The sequence below is a fragment of the Arachis duranensis genome, chromosome 1, assembly GCF_000817695.3.
Source record: "Arachis duranensis cultivar V14167 chromosome 1, aradu.V14167.gnm2.J7QH, whole genome shotgun sequence".
NCBI classification, from domain to species: domain Eukaryota; kingdom Viridiplantae; phylum Streptophyta; class Magnoliopsida; order Fabales; family Fabaceae; genus Arachis; species Arachis duranensis.
Genome location: NC_029772.3, coordinates 13,223,875 through 13,232,244, shown reverse-complemented (window position 1 = coordinate 13,232,244; position 8,370 = coordinate 13,223,875). Strand labels below are relative to the sequence as shown.

The following is an 8,370-nucleotide window of genomic DNA, read 5'->3' as shown; positions in this document are numbered from 1 at the left end:
TTAACTGGTTATATGAACACATTAACAACATGAAAACCGTAATGTCGGATCCAACTAATTATTCAAGTTAATAACTGGGGAAAAAACAGCAACCTAACAAACACAGGCCACAGAACAACACCTCACAAACAGTTGATCAAATTGCTGAATCACAAGACCAACAAACATGAACTAAGATCAAAATCAATATTTAGATTAAAATTTTCACAAAAATTCAGCAACCTAACACTCACATAGTCGAAGAACAGCGCCTCAACAAAAGTTCTATTGATTACCAAATTAACAATAAAAATATCATGAACTCCGAACAGCACCAAAACAACATTTAAAACAGCTGAGTCTAACGAACAACATCAATGAGAACCTGGCAAGAACTTAAATACCCGAAATACTCAACGGAAAGGGAGTTCTTATGACAGCTGAATGGCGGAGAAAGCACAGCAATACCTACACAGATGCTCGGCTAAAATAGAAGGAAACTCCTAGCGAAGCTACGACAATAGCCTCAGTCCTCAAGCTCCACCAAACCACCAAACCATGCGACCAAGACAGAGAATATCGCCGGAACCACGCCGAGATAGAGTCACCATTTTGCTCATAATAGAAGGCAATGTGACATTTCGACAGGGAGCACGACATTTATGCAGACTGTGATGATAGAGCGGCACAAGCGAACCCGCAAGCAACGGGACTTGGATTACCGTCGGTGTCATCATACAGGCAACGCAACTTCACGCGGCATTTACGCTCTGGCAGTGGAGGAAGACGGCTTGTTCAACTCCGGTGGCGGCAGTGACATGGACACGTTGTCACTGCCGAGGACGAACACCTCAATGGAGGCTAGGGTTTTCTTTGTGATAGAGGATATCCCCTTCTCGGCTCCCTTCTTTTCAGATTAGGATTTTTTCTCTTAGGTTTTTCTTTCCCTTTTTTTATTTTTGTTTTAAAAGAAATTTACTTCTAAAAAATTACAAAAATTGAATTAAAGATTATAATAACTCACTTTAATTATTGGAATGATTAAGCGATAATTATAAATTTAAACAACAGACAAATGCTATTTGGGGATCCATAACTTGATAGGCAGCAGAGATTCAGACACTCTATCAATCCCCTTGCTTGCTCACTCCATCGCATGTCATTCCTATAACATCGACATCTGTCTTCAACACCTAAAGAGAGTAGAATGCTTAAGCATGGTAGAATCTCCCTTATTATATTAGTTTTTTGTTGGTGTTTTGCATGTGAGTGAGAGAATAGTGAGATAAATGCGTGTATGGTGAGTTGTACTTGCCATCAATGTAAAACTAACATTGCAATCTCGTCCACTGCGAGATGCTCTTGAACCGCCACGTATCCGTGATCAAGCACCCGTGCTTTGTGATGCTACTGTATTGCTTCTCGTGGATTGTGAAATGTTAGGGTTAGAACAATGTAAACATGCTGCGAGTTGCCTTATTATTTGTCTGCATGTGTATACAAAGACCAAAACTTCATCTTTTAAAAGAAAAGATTTTGAAAAGAAAAAAATCGACTCGTTAATTAAACGAAGCATGCCCTAAGTCAGTTGACTACTAGCTCTAAGTCCTTCAATTTTGATTTACATCCAACCAAAATCCACATTGCAAGACTTTCTTATAGACAAGATTAAATTATTTCAACACTGATTTGGATTTATTAGCAAACGTAAGGCAACTTTGTTGCACACAACTATTTAACTGATATAATTGTCATATACTTATACATATACATTAGCTTAAATAATATTACATCTTTATCATGAACTCATCAACAATTTTAAATCCCTGTATGTAGAATTAAATGAGAAGTTGAAGTCATAGAATATAACCATCACAATAATGCAAGAGAACAAAAAATAGCATTCGTGAAGATCATATTTACTAAATTTATGATAGTGAAGTTACAGGCAAGGAAAGACTTACACAACTGAAGAAAAAATGAAGAGCTCACATATAAGCCTATACTAAATAGGAGACCCCCTTCTCAACTTCAACAAAGAGGAACATCTACAACATTATGTACATCACAATTGGTTAGAGGTCAATAATAAAATGACTGTAAGTTACAATAAAAAATTATGGGAGTTGGTCTTTGTAAAAACTTTAATAAAGTAATTACGAATCTTTGGTATTATACATTGAATCAGAAAAGAGTGCTTGTAAAGCATAAACAATTGAAGAATATGAAAGTATAAGAGGCTCATAAATTAACAAAAATAATGTAATTAAGAAAAAAATTCTCGCTCAAGACGAGATAATTTTTAAAATTTTAAAAAATTAAAGGCTTCCTTCTCACTGTCAATGAGATAATATTTTTAAAAATTTAAAAAAAGGAAAAAAAACTTTCTCACTTTAAGCAAGATGCTTTTAGAGTAATTTTTCTAAAAAAAAATAAAATAAAAATGGTATCTCACACATTATGAAAACAGTGAGTCCATCACTCCAAAGTTCAATACCACATATCTCCATTGTTACGGACACGAATCTCGACCTCAATGGCCCAACGATAACTCGGCCTTGAAACCTAAATCATCCTTTTCAGGCCCAAAATCTCAGCATCTACTAAATAAACACATGACTAACTGATATTTGAATTTGAATATGAGTAAACATTCAATCTGGTCTCTTTTCATTCCAAAATAGGACAAGGTGATCCATATTGAAATAACAGACCCGTCTTGGCCCCTGTCCCTGTTTGCCATGAGTCATGGCGGCCACTCAGTCATCTTCCCTCACCAAACTTAATAGAAGGGACCTATGTGACACTTAATGTTACTGAGGTGGACGCTGAGTCTTCGTTAAGTGCCGTTCTAGTGAATGGACAATGGTCAGGGGTCGATTTGTCTTTCTATGAGAAATGGTCAGAGTCAATTTGTCCCCTTATGGGCAATGGTCAGGGGTCAATTTGTTCTCTTTCATCCCCCAAAAATAATATCATTTTACCTGCTCCACTGAATCAAAAACTATGTTATTTGGGGATGATTCATCTCAATTGATACCTCTCACTCCTCTTCCAAATCAAATATTTTAGATCTCATGACTCACCAAACCCATCGAATTGGCCAACAACTGCTACAAGCCTACAAAAAATTCAACGACTAAAGATGGTGTAATATCAGCAGAGATAATAGTTGTTGCAAGCTCAAGGACTGTCATCAAATCTTCTCTAATTTGTATCTACTCCAGGTTTAAAGCCTCAAAGACTTAGGCCACCTAAGAAGAATTGATATTGGATAACTTGGACTTTGTTAGTGTGGATATTAGCTATAGGACTTAAGGACATATGTTTTGTTATTTGGCTATTTATTTTTCTTGTTTAAAACCTCTCAATGACGATACAATGCTTTTAGTTTAAGGACAAATGTTCTTATTCTTTCTTGTCTTAGGATCACGTTGCTGACCATATTATGCTATCATTAGGTGTTAACTTGTTAAAGATGGATTGCTTATTTATTATTCTTATCAATATAATATATGAACATATATACTTTCTTTAAAGTTGGAAAAATGCATGTTATAGATATATTAATTTGTTACTTTGTTGTTTTGCACAAATGGCTATTTTATTTCATGAAAAAATTTTTAAATATTGATCATAATAATCTATTTTTATTTATCTTTAAAAGTGTTCAAATATTCAATATCATCCCATAACATAAACAACTCCTAAATAGCGCAAATCAGTCATAAGTTTCCTACATAATTATTGTGAACAAGGTTACAATTACAACCCTACAAAAAAAAAAGCAAAAACACTACATCCAAAACTAATGCATCTGCTTTCACGGATTTTGAATCTACACGTCAACTTATTTTCTAATCCAATTAACCTATCCTCTAACTTTTTTACTTTATTATCCACCACATGACCATGACATTCAAGATTTACCGTTGGTTGAATTTATCAATATTAATTAATTTAATTATTAATAAATAATATATTACCTTCAAATTTATCGGAGGATAAATTCGATGGTAAAAAATGCACGAAAAACAAATTCATAGGGCCATAGTTACAGTCGAAAAGACAGTAACGACCTCTAGAAATTCGTTAATTAGAAGTTTAAATTCGCTGCTAAATCTGCCGATAATTATTAGCAGACTAAAAAATTCATCGGTGAGGATTTTACCATTTAAATTTTTTCACCACAAAATCCGACGATAATAAATTTATTTATGAATTTTTTTGGTAATTCCGCTGCTAAATTTGACGATTTTCGGCCACTTCTTCTAGTGTCATACAGTTCGTATCTGATTTGGAAGAGAAGTGAGAGGTTTCAACTGAGATGAACAATCACCTCAAAATAATATAGGTTCTGGTTCAATGTAGTACATAAAACGATGTCATTTTTTGTGGATAAAGAGGGACAAATCAACCTTTGACCATTTTTCATTCGGCAACATGTCACTTAACGGTGACTTAGCATCCACATCAGCAACCTTAAGTGCCACGCAGGGGTCTTTCGTTAAGTTTAGTGAGGGAAGATGATAGAGGGGTTACCATGATTCATGGAAGACACAGACAGGGACCAGGATGAGTTTATTTTTTCAACATGGATCGCCTTCTCCTATTTTAGAATGGACAGGGACTGAATTGGATGTTTACTCTTCAAATATCAGTCATCTCCTAACCAACTGGATGATAAGATAAAGAACCAAACATGTACAAAGGGGAGCCGCAGGCTCTCCCAAGTACGATACACACACTTACTTCCATAAACTCTACCCCTAAGATCCATTCTGACTTGAGTATCGAAGTGTCTTTGCAGGTCACCCCTACTATTCACTCAATTGGATGAAAATCACAAAGATCGCCAGCTAGAAGAATAGCGGATCTCACTATTTTAGGTTACTCATGAACATCCATCTTCGAGAATAACAAAAAAATTCATATCCAAATTTTTTGGCCAACTAAAGCACTAATAAAGCATGGCAATTTTTCTCGGCGGGCAGGTATCCACAGGGAATTACTCGAAAGGGGATGAATTTGTAGGCCTTTTGCTACTTGCGGGGATAGAGACCCGTATAATAAATGGAGAGGGGGCGAGGATAGAGGTCTCCGTCCCATAGAGACTCATATAATACCCGTATTTAGAAAATAACTAAAATACCTTATATATTTATTAGTTTCAATGAAACCCTAAATCCTCAAACTGCTGTTACTCTCACTCACTCCCTCTCATTCAAACCATATCACAATTTAGATTCTCTCCACCTCTTCTCTTACTACTATCCGCCACCCTCCTCTCCCCTTGTCGCCACCCTCCCCCTTCTCACTGCTTCCCCTTTCACTCTGAAGGCCACCACAATATTGTTGTTGCACGCTTAAGAAACATGCCAGAGGAGAACGTCTTGTCACACGCTTGATCCAGTCGAGGAGAACGTTGTTATCATGTGTTTGACTTAGTCGAGGAGGACGTTGTTGTCGCGTGCTTGAGACCGCCGAAGAAAATCGTCATGTCAAAGGCAGAACCGTTGTTGTCTTCGTCGCGTTAGAGGAGAATCATCTTCGTCACCGTTGTCAGCCTCTTCACCTCCATTCTTTCCTCTTTGTTTCTCTGCCGGTAGGTAATTCTCCTTTGCTACTTCATTTTCATTTATTTTTTCATGAATAAACTTTATGATTATGAGTTTCTTACTTCTGATGTTTCTAAGTTTTTAGGTAATTTTTTAATTAATTTTTATGATTTAATTTTATTAATTATTGACTGTACCATATTAATTTTGTTGATGTAAATGTAATTCTATGGAATATAAATTCTGAATTTTATTGTTGATTGTTGTTGTAAATGTGATTATGTAGTACCTTGTTAATTTTATTGTTATTTATGTAAATTTGTGTTTAATTATTGCTGATAGGTGATTAGAAATTATTAACTATTGTGGATCATCTTTATTTGTTTTTTAATTTTTATTTTATTTTTATTTTTTTAAATTTACAGAGACGCATAGAGAAGAGACGGTAACAAATTATAGAGACAGGGGCGGACAGCCGTCCCTATAAGACCGTTGCAATCCCTAGATACTAAAGCAAAAAAATAAAAAATATCGGGCATTTCTTTCTTAGAATCTTACTTTATAAGACCCCATTGAGTAATAGGGCTGGTAATATATACTTTACCTACGAGTATCTACTATCTAATTCAGACCAGCCTGTTTGGATAGGATTGCCTACCTGACTCACTGCAGGTAGAATAGAGTGCGGTGCGAGTTTGTCTGTGGGTAGTATAGAGTACAAATTCAGGGTATATCATATTCTATCCTACCTGCACTCCTAATATATATATATAATGAAGAAAGTAAGTGTTAAATTCACAATTTCTTTTTTATAAAAACTTGAAATAATCACATTATTTATAATTTTATGTTGAATTTTTTTAAGATTTATTATTTTTAATTTTAAATTAAATTTAAATTTTTATTTTTTATTTTATTAATATGTATGAAATTTAAAATAATAAAATTTTATATTTACTTAATTTTTTTATTATTTCTACGAGTAAGGCCAAATTTAAAATTTTAGGATACAAGTAAAATTAGAGTTAAAAAATTATCAACCCAAAAATAAAATTTAAAAAAAAATTTCTGCTGAACTCTATCCTAATTCCTAACTCTCTCGGTTGCCAATCCTATTGAGTAGCTACTCGTGGATCCCAAAAGACCTATTCAATCTAGTTTTGTTTAAGTTTTAAAATTTTGATAAAAATTTAACCAATCCTGTTTAGGGTCAATTAATTAATCAATTAAAGCTGAATACGAAAGACCACGTAAGCCACAGCACATGAGATATGGGGCTGTGTGTCTATGGTGGACCCCTCAAGCGGAAGACGCGTAGATTATTGTGATTTGAACACGTGTACGGATGTGATGACGTTGGAATAAACAAATGGCAGCGTGATTAGCGAGTAGCGACGGGCCAGCTCAACAACCAGTCAACCACCACACCCGCAGCCAACCGTATATACGCCGTACGTATACGCTACCTTATACATACGACACGTGTATGGTGACGTGGACATTGCCCTGAGGCTCTCTCTTCCCTCTCCTCCTTCACCACCATCCTCCGCTCCGTTTCTTCCTTCTATTTCCAATTGTTTTTGGTCTGTAATTTGAGAATACTTGAAGCTACCTGCACTGTTCTTGCTTTGTGTTTAGACTTTAGACCCTCTTTTGTTTTAATTTTGGGTTTTAGGTATCTTTCAGGTACGTGGAATTCTGCCATTTTTGCTTCTTCGAATTTCGCGAATTTTTTAGTGGATTTAGTTTGTACTTTGCATGGAAAGAGTAAATTGTGTGTTTCAGTTCAAATTTTCGTTCTGAAGGACCATCAATTTTCTGTGTTTTAGTTTCAGCTCTGGATTTCTAATTAGCCAAACAAAACGTCTTGAATTCTGAGTAATTTCCTCTGAATCTCCGTAGAATTGTGAATTTCTGTGCATTGATTTGCTTTAGTAAGAGTCTTTGATTTCCCCCTCGTGCTAATTTTTTGAAATTTAGTTTTTTTTTTTTTTAGTGCAAGTTGCTTAAGAGGTAAGAACTAGAATTGGATCTTCGCTAAGAGCCTAAGACCTATAACTGTAAATCGTAATCTAATTAAGGTTCAGGTAGCAAAATTGAGGAGTTTCAAATTCAATACTCTTTCTCATCTCTAATTCATCATCTTTGACCCGTGTGAAAGTGGAAAAGAAAAAGATTGGGTTGGAAGGGCATTTTTGTCATCTACCTCCCGGGACGTGTTGTTGGCTTGGATTGTGTTTTTCTGTGTCTGTCTCTTTCTATCTGGCTTGTGGGGTAGTAAAAGGACAAGATTGACCCTTTATCATTCTCTCTTAGTCTCTTTTATACTCCTGTGTCTATAATTTCACTCTTTGTATTGTATGTCCTTTGGGATTGGATTATCTTATACCAGTGTAGCTTACCATTAGTGCTTCAGTCTTGAAACCTTTCCCTGAAAGCTATTTGTGAAATTCTGCTCTCTCTTAGGTACCAGAAAAGGTGAAATTCTGTCAGTGTTTTTCACTTTTTAGATCCCACTTTGCTTCTGAAGCATTTAACCTTAATTTAATAATGAAACCATTTAAGACCATGAGCTATTACACTTGTAGTTACTATAAATCAGACGGTTATTCTCATATGTAAATCTGAAATTTGGTTAACTTTGATAACTCCATTTTGAATTATTCAGTTTTGTTATCTTATGTGGGTTTCCTAGAGTATCCACTTTTGTTGCGACTTTCTTATATGTGTTTTTAGAGTTTGGCAAATGTCTCTTGCAATCATTACTATTACAATATTTGTAGGAAGCTATATCTTCAGCTTAGAAGTGTGTGTGTGTGTGTTTTTTTTTTTT

The 8,370-nt window shown here is 35.1% G+C and overlaps 1 protein-coding gene across 3 annotated transcripts in view; it reads left to right on the top strand.

The window, feature by feature from the left end:
• Positions 1-7,104: 7,104 nt before the first annotated feature.
• LOC107479356 (common plant regulatory factor 1) overlaps positions 7,105-8,370 on the top strand; it is a 5,449-nt gene continuing 4,183 nt past the window's right edge. The window contains exon 1 of one of the 3 annotated variants that reach the window (XM_016099507.3): positions 7,105-7,223. The gene's annotated coding sequence lies outside the window, so the exon portion shown is untranslated. Of the gene's footprint in view, positions 7,224-7,281; positions 8,016-8,370 lie in introns of those variants that run through there. The other 2 variants (XM_016099517.3, XM_016099499.3) reach the window with 2 other exon arrangements.